We start from the raw sequence: 18,000 nt of genomic DNA, 5'->3' as shown, positions 1-18,000 counted from the left end.
TGTTTGGCCATGAAATCTTTCCCAAAATTATCAGAAGCTGAAGGTTGAGTTACTGTCTTCCAGGAGAGCGTTCCCCCCAGCATGCCACCGCCAAGCTCGGTGTCTCGGTCCTCTCCCATGCCATCCTGTGCCTGCATGCACGTGCAGCCTTTTGTGTAGCTCCTAAAGCTCTACTAATTAATCTAGTCAATAAGAACTTACATTATACTGCTAATTTCAGGCATTTTTATTCTGCATGCATTTTGCCTTGACTCACAGATGCGTGTTTATTTGACAGGCCTCATCCTTGAGTGGGAATTTAGGATTCATTTATGTGGACTGAAACATTCGAAGTTATACATGAGAAGACAGGGCGATAGTGATCTGGATTGCCTGAGCCCAGGCTCCTGCACAAGCATCAGTCATTTTCAATGTCAGACTGAGGATTTTACATTTGTTTTGACTATGTTAGGAGGACAATGTCTCCTTATCCCAGTACTCTACTAGTAAAAATAAATGCCTACAGCAGGGAGGAAAAATACTGTCCTTGATTTTATATCTCATCCAAGGTAATTATTTTCTTTTCATCTTAATGCTCTTGTTTCTTTGTATCTCCTTCCTTCTTTCCTATTAGCCTTTTCCAGTAAACAATAGAGGGCTTGCAAGGTTAGCAGAGATTTTTTTTTTTTTTACTTTATGAAGGGCACATCAGCACATTAACTTACCAGACATGTATGTATCTGTAGCTGCTCAGAACACTGCACCAACAGCACCAACAGCAGGCAACCCAGTGAGCTCCCCAGCAAAGGCACTGCCCTCCAGCGCCCAGGGGAAAGCTCCGAAACGTTACGTAGATCAGGACGATTGTAACAGTCTTTCTGGCCTTAAAATACGCAAAGCTTCAAGTAAGGGAAACAATCCTTTTGTAACAGAAAGGCTATCATCACCTAACACAGCTCACGCCATTAGAAAGCAACCTAACACAGAGTACTTGGATTCTTACATGACTAATACTTCCACTTTTAAAAAATCTGGCCAAAAACTACCCCCAAAAAAACATGTTAAAATATAGTTAGAATACCAAATACGTTTATAGAGCTGTGCTTGCTTTTTCTCTCTCTCATTGCACTGTCCTGCTTTTCTCTCATGTGGTAAGTTTATCATCTGCTGGTCGCATCAGGTGTGTATCAAAGCCACTCCTGCTCTGTGGACGAGCTGAGTCCCTGCAGAGATCTACAAGGAACCACCACAGAAAAGTTGTTGCGTCCACACTGAACTACACGTGTTTGGAGAGGACAGTCATCTCTCCAGCCAGAGGAAAGCAATCATAACAGCTAAATTATGGGACTTCAAAGCTTTCACTGCATTGTAAATCCTGAGCACAGCAGCTGCCGGGTATTGTCCTGGTGAGAAAAACTGATCAGTCTCATTTAATCACGTCACACTTCATTTGTGCCACAAGTGTCAGGAAGCTGGTCAAAACAAGGTTAACAGGCTACAGTGCGTCACAGGCCGATAATCAGATTAAGCAGGCAGTTGCCCAGTTACTGGCCATTATTATATTCACGCTACGATATTGCTTTTAACTATTTGTGACTGGGTTACCAATCTGGTATTAGAGGCAGGAAGGACAAGGCTAAGAACACAGGGGAAATTAGTTATTGCTAGAGATTAAATGGGGCTCCCGCAAGGTGCAAAATAAAAACTGACAAGAAAGATATAAAGGTATTTGCATTTTCACATACTCTGTTTTTTAATATTGTGAGGGGCCATTAGTATGGGCACAATCATTTTTAAACTCTCTTTATACACACATATATTCACCTCAGCAGCAACCCATTAAGTAATCTATTAAAAATAAAACCGGGGAAAATGAATGGGACCTTTTCCTAGTATTTTATAGGTCATAATAAAACAGGACCTTTCCTTCAACATTTTCTTGATTATTCAACTTGAAATGAATTTTTCACAGCTCTCAGATTTCATTGCTTCATCACCAGCTCAGTGGGGACAGAGCATAAACTGTATGGTCTCAGTGTGGCTCCAGGTCAGGTTACAAGTCTGTGGGGTCCTACACACTAAGTACGCAAAAAGAGTGATGTCATTTGAAAAGAGACACAGGTCAGCACGTGCGAATGTCCCTGGCTGTCTGCCATCAGCCTAACTGCTGGGACTTGATGTAGACTTGCCATGGGAAATAGCAATGTAGGAAATACAAAGATTAAAAAAACCTCAGTGTTTTAAAACCTGTGTGATAAATAAAGACACAAACTCTCCTCCTCACCCTCCCTTCAGTTTTTAGGGGGAACGCCTGTGAGGATCCGCAGGACTTTGCTGAAGACAGTGGGGCGAGTGTGGCAGGAGGGACCCGGCATGGCGGTGACCCTCTCACGACCTGCCTCCTGGCAGCTGTCGGAGCAGCCGCTGTGCTCCTCCCTTGCTATTTCTTATGTGGATGAAACAGAGGCATGAGAATCAGAGCTGGCCAACCACCTTACATCATGAAGTACTTCCCTTTTGCCAAAACGTTAATTTAAAGGAGAGTAAAAATGGTCCCAAATTTGCACAGAAATATATAATTAATGAAAAGGTGTCAGATAATTAAATTGTTTCATTATTTTGGGAGCCTGACCTTTTCTACACTGAGATTCATGTTCTCTGGCTTGGTGTGCGTTCCTGTGTAAAGTTAGACATCCATTTCTCTTCTGTGACTCAGTTTTACTGTCTGTAAAGCGTATTTGATCCTATTATGATATGAAGCCTTACTAGGCAAACAATCAAAGCAACTCTGAGATTCCCGAGCACAGTCCTGATTTTCCTTCAAGTGCAGCTTTGCCAACAGGTAGAGCTCTTCCAGTTCAGGGTCTCTGCCTCATGAAATTAAAGCATTTAACACAAATAGGAAGAAGTATTCCTCTATGCACTTTGCTCAGCCGGTGGAACACAGACCCAGAACAAAGATGAGCCAAGCTAAGCACGGTGCCGAAATGCTTGGAGATACTGGCAGTGTGGGCTTTGTACCCTGTGCCCTGGCCAGCGAGTGGCAGGTTTGCTCTCAGCCTTGCCCAAGGTGGGGGCTATCAAACCAGTGAGGCAAAAAAAACCCGCCGGAAATTATCTTAAGAGCAGAAGAATCGAGGAACCTCCTGAACGCAGGCTTATTCGAAACAGCCGCAGCTGCTGGAGCATACGCTCCTGGGTGAAGTCAGGCCATAGGCACTTTGCATTTCAAGGCTGTCAGCACATCCTTTGCTGTCACATCCCCTCAGCTCTCCATCTGGCATACACCTGTGTCTTGCTCCTGGCTCTTGGCAGCAGAGATGCCTGAATACAGAAGACGCCTTTCCTTCAGCAGGTTCAGAGAGGATGACAAATTGATTTCTCCCCTGACTTCCCAGTCAGAGCACCCTTTAATCCACTTCAGGCAAAATGACCTGGATTAATTTAAACAATGTAAGTAGATGCTGTGAGTTATTTTGGTTGGTTTTGCCTGGAGCAAGACCAGGAGTGCTCACACGAACCAGTTTGCCAGGAGAGCTGATGAACGGTGGTGGCTACAGCTGGAGGAGGAGGTACCATCTCCGGCTGGCACAGCTGGATCGGGGATAGGACTTGTGGCCACAGCCCTGTGCCTGGTGGGAGAAAACTTGCTTCTTTTCCCTTTCTAATACAGAAGGTAGGTTTTATCCCTGGAGCTGTGTGGGAGAGGCTCAGTAAATCTGCACAGTGAAGCACAGTCTCAGTGCAATGGTTGCTTTAATGTGGAGTTGGAGCAAAAGGAAATACAAATCCAATACAAGGAGAGACACTCCCTGAGATTCCGTGTTGGCCAGGGAGGGTGGTACAGGCCTGTGAGGATTGTCTAGGGAGAAAGCTGATAATGGGAAAGCTTGCAAAATCCAAACTTAATCTCTTGCGCTGCAGAGAACTAATCCTCATGCTTGACATTAATCTTTTCAATGGAGATATAATGCCCTTATCTTCCATGTTGCTCAATGAGCCAGAATGTAGGGCCTCTGGTCTTTATAGGCTGGATATGGAGCTGCAGAAATCCTTACACTGACATTGTCTTTCCACTGGCTCTTCTTAAGATTTCAGTATGGACTGGGCTCTCTTTGATGACAGCCTGCTTTTGCTCTTTTTTAAGAAACATACACACGTGTAGTCCTGATACAGCCCCTTCTCTTGAAATAAGAAATCTCTCTTGGCCCAGCAAGGAAGAGGCCATTGGCAAGTAGCACTGTAGCAACCTGCCACCCATGGCACCCCACTGGAAGATCTCCAGACTTGGAGCTGGCTGGCAGCGGGTATGGCTCTGGTCTCTTCCATGGTCTTGTATGTGGCATCACCTGGAGGGTCCTCGTAGTTTGGATTTGCTGTCACAAAATTGGTACTTGTGTTGCAAATGATGGCAGCCCAATTAGCCTGGAGACAAAAGCCTTGTTTTCCTCACTGGAGCAGAGGCCATACAACTTGCTCTACATGCAGCACGCGAGCCAAAACCCATGGAATTTTCTGGTCATCTGGACCAGGCCTATAAGTTCACCTGCCTATACCTCTTTCTGACCCACAGGCCTTTCTGGAGATTTTTGATTTCTCCCTTTTTTCCCCCCTTACTTCTGTTTTTGTTGTTCTTACTTTTGCTTTTTTAAAGAGAGAGGCTCTAAGTAAATACAACACATTGCACAAGTCCTTGCACTAACCAGGGCCTTGAGGCAGGGATATTTAGATGCTAACCCAGCATCTCCGTAAGCTGCAAGATAACATATTGGCTTCTATGGAATCAGGAAATGTTGAACTTCACTGTTTGAGATAAAACTCAAAGGATATAATCCTTCATTCATCAGAAGCCATTCTGTGGCAGAACAGCCCAGCCTGTCCAAAGTCTAAAAGCAAACCATGAAACAAATCTGTATGTATGTGTCTTAATATGCATTAATTGCAACTAGAATTAGACCTCCTTGGACTGCCAAAACTATAAACACAGTCAAAATCTTCAGGGTTTCCAGATAACTCTAGGATTCGTGAATAACAGAGAAACAGGCAGTAGCAAGGGAAGTAATCGAAGCTCCTATATATCATATTGATTAAAACACAAGGATTGCCCTTCAAGGAGGAACTTTGCATCAGCAGAGAAATATATTGGCTGCTCTCATATGCTGCTTCCAGCTCTGCCAGCGGCGATTCAGGACATATGACTATGTTGTCATAGATAAAACCAAATCTGTGTTTTCAGCCTCTCTACAGTAAAGAAATAGCCCAGGAAGGATACATGTCTTAATTAACCCCTCAGGAACAGAAGACAAAAGCAAATAACAAACAGAATACTACACAGATGGAAAGCATTTTGACAATGATGAATCCTTTGAAATCAGATGATTTTTTAATTTGTTTTCATACAAAAGAAAAATTCACCTCTGTCTGGCAGCCTAGAAAAGGTCATACAACACTGGGGCCCTGTAAGAGTCCAATTTCAAGGACCCAAATGAGGCACTGTGTGGATCTCACCAACCGACTGTTGCTCTTCTGTTGGCAGGAATTCCAGCTGTGTGTGGGTTAACACTTTGCTACACAGGATGCAGGAGCAGGAGCGAAGTATGACAAGTTGACACCACTATTTCCTTTGAGCAACAGATGCCCACATTTGACATAGCTTGCATGTCTCACTTAAATAGTGAGAGCAAATGGGCCTATTTAAAGTTTGTACAAGCAGGTGCATGTTGCCCTTCGGCTATACACACACACTCAGAAAGCACAATTAAAGCAAGAAGAAAACAAAATGTTTTTTTCCTTTGCAGCCCAAGCACAGGACACCTGTGCAGTGGGGCGAGGAGCAGAGCGGGAGGAACAAAGAACAGTTTGTACTGGGCTGACACAGATGAGAGATGCTCTGCTTTTTCCTGAGCCACTTCTCACCAGTGTAAGAACACAGAGCCTGAGCAGATCCTAGCAGACTCCAAAATGGCAAGAGTTTGTCCCACGTATTTCATGGAAACAGAATTTTCTTCCAAAATATTTTCTAGCTGGTCTTCTATAGAACCAAAAGAAAAGCCCTTTTCTTGGTGAGAGGATTACTTGGCCTCACAAGAGCTCATCTGATGGCAGCGCTGCTCAGCTCACATCACATGAGCGTCTTAGCCATTGATACCTGGGTAGCACTGAGGGGCCAAGAGAGCTGCCAAGGTGATGCAGGAAGGCTGCAGCTGAGTTGGAAAGGTGATTTTGCTCATATAAACCCCAGACAGGCGGCCGCTCCACCTGTTTTCTTCCCCCACCACAGGAACGGCAGCAGCACCTGCGCAGGGAGGCCACCACAGTGGGTTTCCCCCCCAGTTAGATGGAGTTAAGTGCATGTTGTACTCAGTAATGCAATTGTGCCTTTAATACTGCCTTAAAGACATCTTGGAAATAACCACCAGGAAGATGAGAGGGTTACCCTCCTGGTGCCAGCCACCTGCCCATCAGGCTGAGGACCTTCCTCACCCCACCGTTCTCTCGGTACCTGCCCCTGCAGATGCCCCTGCAGATGGCCAGAGCCTGGTTAAGCTGCTGCCTGGCATGCAGCGTACATGCTGCTGGAAAAAGCTGACTGCCTTCTTGCAGCAGAGGAAATGCCCTGTACCCACCTCAGGAGGCAGGTGTTGTCAGCTTATAAATGTGTCCTGAAATCCGTTGTATCTTCAGGCAAGAAATGTAAATGCCATTATCATAAATGGGTAGAGAAAGATACTGCATTAGCCCTGATGCCTGATTACAAGAAGCAGTCCTCGAAGATTGTTTCTTCCCCTCTGTTACCTTCTTACGCCCTCTCTGATCTAAGCATGATCCCTCAGCCACACTAATTACCCAAATCATATTCACACATTTGCTGCCCACAAGCAGAGCCTCTTTTTCGGGTGGAAAAAGACACTGAGGAAAATGGCATTACTTCAGGAAGTTGGGCAGGGGTTGGCAATTGGGCAGGGATGCAAGATGCACCTAAACCAAATCTTTAACTTCATTTTTGAAGTTCCCTTGGCTGGAGATGTTCCTTGTCTCCGGCAAGCTTCTCCGAGCACCACTGCCCCTGCCCCAAGGATGTGGCATGCACTGGGCATGCAGTCACTGAGGGCAGGAGCAGCTGGGGACATGCCAATCCCTTGCTGCATATTGCATCCTCAGCAAATGCTGGGTGACCACACTAACGTGGCTGTGCTTTCTGGGCCAGCACAACTTTTAAAATCTACACTCCCACTACTTTCTACTTCATATTTTTGACTGGTTAGCCTATAAGCCTGAAGGGACATTTTGCAAATCCTTACAACCACCTTTGACCGACCCACTTTGGCCTAAGTGATATTTTATGGGAGATCTATCTAACAGCTGATCATCTTTCAAATGCTGATAGTGGCAAAGGCTTCTCTGGGGATCTTTTCTAACACACCATCACCTCACTCTTTTTAACAGGACTACCTCTAAAGGCTGCAGTGCCCTGGTTATGTGCCCTCTGCAAAAATGGTGAGGGGAAATTTATGGTCCTCCTATTTGGAAGCAAAGGTGTCAAAACAAATAAAAGCCTAGAGCCAGACTGTGATTTTAGTGAGACAAATGGAAACACTGAGGGACTCCTGTAAGGAAAAGGGAACTGCTACCATGTCACTGGAGATGAGGATCCAGCCCAAAGATGGGAAAGATGGGGCCAGATGGCATGCCGTGCCGGTTTGCTAGCTTGCGCTATGGCGTCTCTGCCTTCTGCGAGCCTCTGCAGCCACGTGGAGTTATGAGCTGCACTATATGAGCCCTGTAGATTTCAGCACGGTCTTTGTTTAAACATCTTTGTTCATATGTTAATTCTGAGAGGCGCCAAACACCCAGAACTTTATTTAAAGCCACTGAGCACCATGGATATGGCGCACCTAGGGACACAGGGGCCCCGAAAGCGACTGTTCACCCACGGAAAGCCTCAGCTGTGCCCCCGAGCAGCCACGGTCGGGGAGATGGCAGCACTCACCCCCTGTGCCTGAAAGTCAGCGTCCTCGACCTGGGCACAAATGGTGGCAAGGGGGACCCAAACAATGGGAATCAGGGTTATAACCACTTTACTGTCTATAACAAGCTGTTGTCCAGTAGCAATGACTTTGGATCACTACTAGTTTTCAGTTGTCTTTGAGACAGTAACCGAAAAAATGAAGGCTCCAACATGTTCTCAAACTCCTTCAAAACAGCAATTTCCTGAAAATGTCTTGTTGCATTGCCTCTGGTGCAGTATTACCTTTTTTTCATTTGTTTTATTTAGTTTTGTTGCTATGCCTTTGAGTCTTGAGTTTGCTGCCCTGTGGTCAGCGGGGACCTGGCTTTTTCATGTTTTCACAGCACGGTGACTCGGGGATGACAAATGCTGGAAATAAATGATGGATCAACCCACCCTTTCACTGACCAGAGCCTGAACTTCGGAGAGCCCCACGAGAGCGCTGGCAGCCAGGGCAGCACTCAGCAGCACCGTGGGGCACAAGGGGAACATACAGTGGCACCCAGCAAAGTGCTCAGGATCCCCACAAAGCAGTGCAGAATTCGTTGTATGTGTGGCCAGCTGTGTCCTGCATTGCGCTAGCAAAACCAGTACTGCCAAGAAGCAGCAGCAAGGAGGCAGAGGTGAGGTTCTCTCCACAAAAGCCACCCCATTCATGCCAGACTTGAGAAGCTCCACGCTTGCACACTAAATCCTTCCTGCCTTCCCCTGATGCATCCGTCTTTCCCCAGCTCAAGCTCCTGTGCTCCCAGGGATTTACACGCACACATACACATGCACATCCACAGAGGTGGGTTTTGAGATGCTTGATGGCAGCCCAGACCACATACAGTGCAATTACGAGGGGCCAGAGCCACACAGGCAAGTCAGGGAGGAGGTGTCCGTTGAGCTGACAGGCTCACCACCAAAACATCTTTTCGGCTTGAATGCTGTGTCCAAATTGCCTGAAACACCAGACCATGCAGCTGTACTCTGTTTATTGGTGACACTTGGGCTGAGAGTCTTCCCATCTCGCCTCATCAAGGTCACCTGGTCACTAATGAGTTTGCTGGGGCCACGGCAGTTGGAAGTGCCTGCCAAGGGATCTTACCGTTTTCTCACTCACAGAGGAAACGCAGCCATTGGGGATGTACTAACACCCGGAGTTTTCCTTGTCACCAGCTTCTTGGGGAGTGGGCTAGGGCAAGGTGGCAGGATGCGGCTCGACATGTGAGTGTCTCATAACGTGCTGGCTAGAGAGCACAGCCAAAGCAGAACAGCCTGGGAGCTCAGGATGGGAACATGCGCGTTGTACAAAATTTACTTTCCAGCCCACTGTGCTGCTTTGCTTTCTCCACTGGTGTTTTCATTCAGACAGCAGCAATATAAAAGGAAATAAGGTCAGCTCACGGTTGCAAATAAGAGCGATTCTGAGAAGCTGTCCCAGAATAGATCTGAATGGACCAAATATTAAGGAGCCAAGATGCAGCCCAGCCTCAGGGGCTGAAGAGTGTGTATGCACATACACACAGGTATGGTCTACCTCCTCATTCCCCCTTTCCTCCTCCACTTTCTGGAGTTGTCTCCAGAGCATCCCTTGCCAAAGCTGATGATTGAGGAAGCAATGCCTTTCTCCTGCTTTACCATAGTTTTAGGGTGACTATTTGCCATGAGAGCAGCTGTTTCCCAAGTGAGGTGTAAAACAGGACCACCACTGCCCATTAAAGTTCCCAAGACATATTTCCACTAGGGGCATTTTTAATTTCTGCTTCTGGACCAAAATTTTCTCCATTATATTGCTGCTGCAGACTTTCTTGGGAAGATGCTTCCCTTTCTGTCCTGAAGCTCCACGTCCCCAGTATGCCCAATAACTGCCAATATACATATTGAGGAATCTTGCACCTGTTGGAAAGGAATCAAACCTCCTTTGAATCAGACAACAGAAAACAAGGTTTTCTGGAAATGAAAATTCTCATTCGCACAACTAGGAAGCAAACTGCAGCTCCACGTTAGTTATCTTGAACTCCTTGGACAGTGGAGAGATCTGCCAGGGTCACCTCAGGAAAACAGCGTTAGGAGCCTGGGAGGGAGCAGACTTGAAGTAGGTGGCCAACTGCCCTGGGGCATGCTGGTGTCCCTGCAGGCTGAAGACTCTGCTGCCACTTAGTTGCTGGCTTCTTTGCATCACTGAAGCTAATTAACAGCAAGCACAGTGGTGAAATGCTTTCTGCATTGACATATGGTCACCGTAAGCAATCCAGAGCTGTGAGCTCACTGCGCACTGCCGGCGGAGCGGTGAGCTAACAGCAAGAGCTTTCACTGACACCAGTCCTGGTCTGGCTCAACGTAGCAATGCTGCTTCCCCATGAAGCTCCCATGAGCTGTCTTCTCATCTGACTTTCATTCCTTTATACTGTTGCTGAACAAGGCACTTGAAGTCAACAAAGTCTCAGTATCTGGGCAATTTTCTCCTACTATAAATAATAGCAGCCTCTTTTGGTAAAGTGCCATCAGCCCAGCTCTTCAGCAAGCAATACTGGCAGGGGCGTTTTTAGCCTATCTGCAGAGGATGCAAAATTGCACCTAACATCTTTCCCTCACCCCAGAACAAGCCTGGAGGAATATCCTGTGCCATCTGACTTGCCTTCATTAAGTTTTCTTTCCTGCTTTGCACTGCACAGTCCGTAAGGTAGGTTGACCATGCAAGACTGAAACTAGCAATAAATATTTCATGTTGAGCAAATAGGACATGCAAATTGGAAGGAGTAAGGAACCTCTGTCGCACTAGGACTGCTGAGGGGCCTTTGCGAGGCTGTTCTTCATTGTGACAGCAAAAGCCTGCAAACTACACAGGTAGTACATCGGCGAATATATAGTATCTAAAATGCTATATTTCTGAATTTCTCCACAAATCTTAAATCCTTTATCTCTCCCTCTCTCTCTGAGGGCAGTTCTGATCATCTGAATGAGAGAAGAAACATTATGCATAGACAACTAACATAATTTTCAGTGGAAAAAGTAGATATTATGGTAGCAAGCTGCTGTTTAGGCCAATAAGAATTTGAGATTGACTGAGGACATATTGCATAAATGTTGTATACAATCCAGCTCTTCTCTACCTCTAGACACACACCTACTTTCTTTAGCTTAATAACTATGAGATGTCTTGTTATATCCCCACACCAAACACCTCAAGTCAAACTGCAGCATGTTTGGCAATCAGGTTTTCAGGGCATCAGGCCCCTTTCCACTCTCTTTTTTGGGTTTCAGCTTGACTTGTGCTGCTGCTCCTTCACCACCTAACACAGCCCACATAGCCCTGGCTGCATCAGAGCAGCTCAGGGACTGCAGCTAGGCCAAGGCAAAAGTCGTAACAGCTGGTTGTGGTCAGGACCTTCTCTAAGCCCTCAAGAAAAGGAGACACAGAGTTTCCATTGATTTCCTCTCCTGCTTCCCCAAACAACTCTGACCCTCCGTCTCGTGAAATAGGCTTATCTAATAAAGCTATCATGTTGTATATAATAACAAGAATAAACTCCAACCATTCTCATTTTGCAAGCTCTTAGTATTTCCTCAGCTGGTTTCACACCAAACAGATCCACCATCAACAGGTGATCTTTACTGGATCAGAATAAACAAAGTTACCTTTGCTTCTCCAGTTACTTCCTATGAAAAAAAGACAAAGATTTTAAGGAAGGTGAAGAGAAAGTATGTGTGGGCAAGTGACAAGTGCAACTGGAGTAAGGAGGAGCAGTGCTCATTGTTTCATAAAATTCACCATATGTTGTGTGGCTTCATTACTCAAATCTTGTATGCGCTTGTTTGATGATTTGGTCAGCTGTTGACTTAATTTCGTACTGCTGCCAATTCATGACTTGGCTGATTTGATTTGAGTTGTACCCCAAACTCAAGGATTGCATTTTGCTTATTTTCAGTCATTTTAGTTATTAAGAAAAAGAAAAAAATGTAGTCTGCTTTAGAAGTATTTTTAATGATTTCTGTGTATGTGGTTATTTAATTTGCAGTAAAGCCTAACAGGAAAACATAGCCCGGAGCCTTACTGCTAAGTCCCCAGAAGAGCCACCCACCCACTGGGTACAGGCACAGGCAACCATAACGTTCTGCTTCTCCATCTTTCTCAAGCTGCTGGGACATTTACTGGCTACAAGGTAAGTATCTTGAAGATTACTAAGAGTATAAAGAAGGGTCTTGATGGACCACCAAGGCCAGTGTCCTGCAACTGCAGATAAGCATATTTTATAATTCTCCTTCATACACTTCCCATGTAAACTTACTAACATGTAGCTTTCAAGAGTGATAGTACTCTCTCGGGGGGTTATGTACTGTTACCTATAAAGCACGGGGTAAGGTGCTTGTTTTCCTGTAAGCATTTTAGAAAATTTACATGAATAGATGACACCTCAAGCTATTGCTCAAATCTAGGCATTTTTCTTCAACAGCCTCAATGTCAGACAGAAACTAACAGAGCTATGTAGCTTCAGTTCCACTTTTGCCCTTGCTACCCATGAGAGCCTGTGCCTGGTGGATGGAGACGTCCGTGGTCCAAGCGATGCTCTCCACATGAGCATGGGCAGGGCTACATTTGACAGAGGGACTAGAAGAAGTGTGTGATTGTGCATATTGGACTGTGATACATGAGTCCATATAGTTTAGTGCAACATGTGGACTTGATCCTGGAAGGTGGTGAAAATGCTAATGCATCCTCTGTGAATCTGGACCACCCAACATTTGTGTGGTTCAGACCTTGACTCTGAAGAAGAAGCCTCACCTGCTCTTTTCTGTTTCCCAGGCAGTGAAGCAGGCCAGAAAGCTTATGGGGAAATTCTCTTTTTCCTCTCCATACTGAAGTCTTGTGTATTTTTCCCTGCTACACTGCAGATGTTACCAATGTCAAAAAGGTTAGATGTTAATGAATAACAGTAGCTCCAACCCTAATGCAGTGCCCTTTTGTAAGGGCACAGAGCAGAGCAGTAGTGATACAAGATGGCAGCACAAAGTAACAGGGAAAAGCTAGTGAAGAAAAGCTGTATCTGGATGAGCTGCAATATACAACAAGGGAGCATTTACTCTTGAGATGATTTTTGTTGCTGGATTTCAGATGAAGATGCAGAAAATGCATTAAACACAACTGTCTTTCATTTGAATGTGTGTGTCTGTGCACACGTAGCATGCCTGGAAGTAGAGAACATGCAAATAAGAAATCCTCCCATGATACACAGAAAAGTGGGCAAGAAACTGAGAAGCAGCCACAGGGGCCCAGTGTGTGCTGTTGTGTTCTTTGCTCACCAGCTGCTTTTGAGCAAATGCAGGAGACTGTAAGGGCTACATACCAAATAGACCACACACGGCTCAGGGAACAGTGCGCTGGGCAGAGAGCGAGCCATGGCCATGGTTACTCATGGTTACTTAGCAGTGGAGAGAAAGAAGTCAGGGGAGAGTCCTCTGTCTGGGAGGTGTTGAGAGGTAAAGGAAAAGATGAAGGAGCCAAGCAATGTAGAAAGAACTGTTGATTACATACATGCATATATAGAAAGAACAAGAGGAAGAAGAGAAAGAAAAAGAAAGAGATTAATATAGATACAAAATGTTGGGAAAATATCCATCCAGGTTCACAAACTGAAAACCAATCTCATTTCACTTGCCCTCTTCCCTTTTCTCATTTATTCACAGGACTGTGCTTTAGCAGTAGTAGTGGCGTGGATCTAGTACAATCATATAGCCATCTTGCCAGAAATACCACTAGCCACCATAGGGGACCTGCAGCAGCGCTGAGCTTAACGAGGCTCACAACTCTTGCAAAATGAATTCCAAAAATGGATTATTTTTTTCCCTTAAGGCAGCAGGCATATGGTCTGCTCCAGATTTCTGATCACACCACGCACCTGAAGGACAAAAGGATCTGAGCAACAGAGCCTTAAACTGTATTAAATACAATTAATTTCCAGACCCTAGAAACAATAGAAGGCAGAGTTTTAATTAAAAAGTTTGAAGGTGACACAGGTAGAGGAAGAGAGATTTATGACCTGGTTTCTGTTTTCCAGAGGAACTGAGCATCTGCAGCACCTGCTAAAGCTAGTAGGATTCATGGGTGTCCAGCACCTGTGAAAACTAGGCCATATTTGTCTTGTCTGCTCTGCAGATGGGGAAAAAGCCATGGAAATATACTTTTTACTTGGAAATTTATTTATTGTCTTTTTTGTGGGAGCTGTCAGTTGCCTTATGTATTATTTCTCTCTCTGGTGATGTTCCCACAAGATCCAGAACAGAGAGGCATGGGAAGGGTTTACCCTGCATCCTTTAGGGTTGCCAATGACTTCTTCTGCCCACTTGTAAGCTGACAGCTGCCCAAGTGACGGGTTGTACCACACAGCCCTTCTGCCTGCAGGAGGCAGGGTTTAGCTTGGCAGGACCCTTCTTTCACCCCTGCTTCACTCCCATCCAGCAGGGACATGTTTTTTGCTGTACATATGCCTTGGCAGCTCCTTAGTATCTTCCTAACTCCCCATTGCTCACCCTGGTGTTGCAGAACCACATAATCCCCTTAAGCTGTGAGAAGCACCATGACTCTCCCAGCCTGGGGGCGGCAGAGGTCTGCATGCAGTATTACCCTGGGATGCGCCACTCCCCCAGAAAAGCTGGGAAAGCCACTGGAGCAGTACAAAGGCTAGACAGGAGGTGGGAGCAGGCCGGTATCTCAGTGGATTAAACATGTTAGTGGGAAAGTCCAAATGCAGGTGTGTGTCTAACCCAAGGTGACACTTGTGGCAACAACAAAATCATCACCCAAGTCCACCCTGGAGATTCAGAAAGACTTGCTGCCTCTTTCTCAGGACACAGCAAAAAGCGACTGTTAGGCATTGCTCATCCACTCTCCGGGGGCTGAGTCACATTAAAAAACACAGCCCGAGGAAACAGCTCTCTGACTCCCCTCCTCAGGCTTGTTCATCACCTTCTGCAAATGCTCCCCCAGGGTGTGCGCTTGAAATCCCATCTGGGATATTACTCTACTCCAACCTTGAGTATAGCCACTGCATTACCAAAGCTTGTTACCAGTTTGAGGAGCTTTGATTTTTAGGACTCAAGAGTTTGACAGAGTTGAGCTTCCGAAGGTGCCAGGTATGCCCTGCTCCCCAGACCCTGCTCACCCCCAGGCTGTTCCCTCTGGAACTACAGTGGTGGTGGAGGAGGGCTTACACTAACACAGGCCAGGCAAACCCCAGGATGTGAATTTACACTGCAGGGGTCAGCAGGTTTTCAGGTTGGCCCTGGGGTGCCCTGGCCTGGACAGGAGCTCAGAGTGGGGAGTCCCAGGTTGTAGGTCCCTGCTGCCACTCCAGCAATGCCCCTGGCTTGACACCCAGCATCCTCCATGTTTCAGGGAGGATGGTAAGTTCCCACTGACTTCAATTATCTGAAAATGCTGTTTATTTATGAAAAAAGCTTTTCCGTGGAGCTCAAGTGATTTGCCAGTGGTCATGACCTGTCTCTATGCCTTCGAAGAACCAGCCAGCGGTAAACACGGATGCTGAAAACCTGCTGGCATGAAGCAGCTCCTTAAATGAATGTATTTTTTTCTTGGGTAGCATGAGGGCTTTTGCTTAATATACTTCACTGCTGACAAGGGTATCAAAAAAAAAAAAAAAAAAAAGGAAATTAACTCCTAATTTTACTCTTATCCCAAAAAAACTAAAATAAAAAAAAAAAAAAAAAAAGAAAGGAAATTAATCTCATGATTTACTCTATCTCCAAAAACACTAAGAGGCTGGTTACTGCTGGTCTCCCTGTTAGGAGAGGGGACACAATATTTACAGAGTGCAGTGCTGATCAACAGGCTACTCCTGACCATAAAACAAGTGGCACATTTTTCTTTTGGGCCCTGGCATGTGATAAATGCGGCTGTCAGACCCCTGCCAGAGCAGCCGCGAAAGGCACCCTGGACCCGACAGACAGCGGGCAGGAGCTGCCTGCCAGCTCCCCTCTTCCCCATGCGCTCAGCCACCCGCCAGTGGGATTTATGGCTTTGGGACTTCGTCTCCCCAGCCCCGTGATACTACTTATGACAAACTAGAGTGGCACTGCAGTTCGCACCAGGAAAAAGCATCTGTGCCACCTTTTCTCCTGCCTTACCTCTTCTTAAAGTGGAAGAGAAATTAACAGGAGCATGGGAACACAAGAAACGGGCAGACCCTGATGTGACCCTGATGCCTCCGATTATCTCACCGCACCAGGCTGGCCCCTTTGCCCCACACCGTGACTCCCGGCCAGGACGGCTGTGGCCCTCATTATATTTCAGAGTACCCGGAGGTTTAATGAATACTGGTCGGTGGCTTGCTGGTCCTTATCCCCTCCCTGCCATTTGGGTTCACACTTCATTACCTGAGAAATGTTTTTCCTTGGGGATCATACTTCTTCCTTATTTGACCCAGGCTCTTGACTCATTTCCAGTCTACTTCTTGCCTGGCCCTGGGAAAAAAACAGTGATTATGGCCTGGATCAGTGGTCAGGGCAGGAAATCGGTATCAGAGATGAGATGCCCTCAGGTTTGGCAACTAATGACTGCAACTTTAGAAATGAAAGGAGTCCCACTGTACCAGAGGGAGCTGGTATCCGTCAGAGCAGCACCCTCTGAGTGTTGGTACAGCTACCCTCGCCTGACCCTGCCAGTTCCACCTCCCGGCTCTCCCAGTGCTATTAGCACTCCTGCATGGCTGTACCTCCCTCAGCAGGAACAGCAGCATCCATCACTTCGCTTCCCTGCTTTCAGCCTAGCAGGCAGCCAGCTCTCCTTGCCAGGAAGGGCCTCGATACTTTTCCTGCCTCCGACTAAAGATCCATCAGGACTCATTAGCACACCTCACATGTCAGTTGTTTCTTCAGCCCTGGAGCAGTCCAAAGGATTGTTTGTTTTTTTATTGGAGAGGGTAAGTGCTCAGCTACACTTTCTGCCTTGCCCTTTTCTCAGGGTCTTGCCAGTGAGACTGATGGAGGAGATGCCAGTGTGATGGCAGGGAGCAATGTGGGGAAGAATGTCCTCTATGGTTCACATGTTGTGTGGGCTCTCAAAGCTCAAGCACCAGGTCTCAGCTCCCTTGCCACCTCCCTGCACACAGTGGGGACCCAGTCTCTCCACAGTCACCAGCAAAGAGGTCGCAGTGGACTCGGGGAAACCACGGGGCCATGTCCAGGTCTGAGGCACGAGGACTAAACCCAAACATTTCCCAGCTGCTGCATATCCAAACCAATTGCAGCAAGACCCAGGCACAGAGCAATGGTGCTGCTGCTTCCCCACAGCCTGCCCCCAACACATGGCTGTGCTCCCCGACTCCTTGCTGGTGGAGGCAGAGGATTTATTTCTGACATTTTTGCAGTGGCTGCTGCTTCATGCCTCAGTTTCCCCACTTAGAAATACACAGGATTTTTTTGCCTTCTCTGGGATGTTTTGCCTCTTTGCTGCAGGGCTCTTGGGGACAGGAACCATCTGCTGGCACGTCTCTCCAGGGCCACACACAGTGGTGCCCTGCAGGACCCGGCTGCTAAAATTAAACAGGGCTTTGGAGCCACTTCAGACTATAAATTCACATTAGCACCAGGGCAAGACTGTGCATGGCAGACAGAGCTGCGGTGGCCCCAGGTGTTCGCCCTTGCCCTCCCAGCTGCAGCACTCCTTGGGCTTGCACTCCTGGCAGCCCCCCAGCCCTGCCTGAACCACAGCAGCATCCCCCACCTCTCCCTCCACCACAGAGGGGGACGGGCTGGGAGGCCTCCCACAGCCAGGCTGCTTTGCTTTCATCCCATTTCTCCTTGCCGTAACCCCTTTGCCACGAGGAGCCAGACCTGCTCTAAAGAAAGACACTGCCTTTTCTAAAGCTGGAAGACAAAGCCCTTATTTGCAGTACACGTCAACAGGGAGGAATTAATCATTTTCAATTTCTTTGGATTTGCATGTCAGGGAGCTCGTTTCTTTTTTGTCCCCTCAAACACATTGTGGGTGGTTTTTCTGCAACAAGTCGGGG

The sequence above is a fragment of the Aptenodytes forsteri genome, unplaced genomic scaffold (genome assembly GCF_000699145.1).
Source record: "Aptenodytes forsteri isolate BGI_AS27 unplaced genomic scaffold, ASM69914v1 Scaffold511, whole genome shotgun sequence".
NCBI lineage: Eukaryota > Metazoa > Chordata > Aves > Sphenisciformes > Spheniscidae > Aptenodytes > Aptenodytes forsteri.
Note: the sequence above shows the minus strand (reverse complement) of the source record.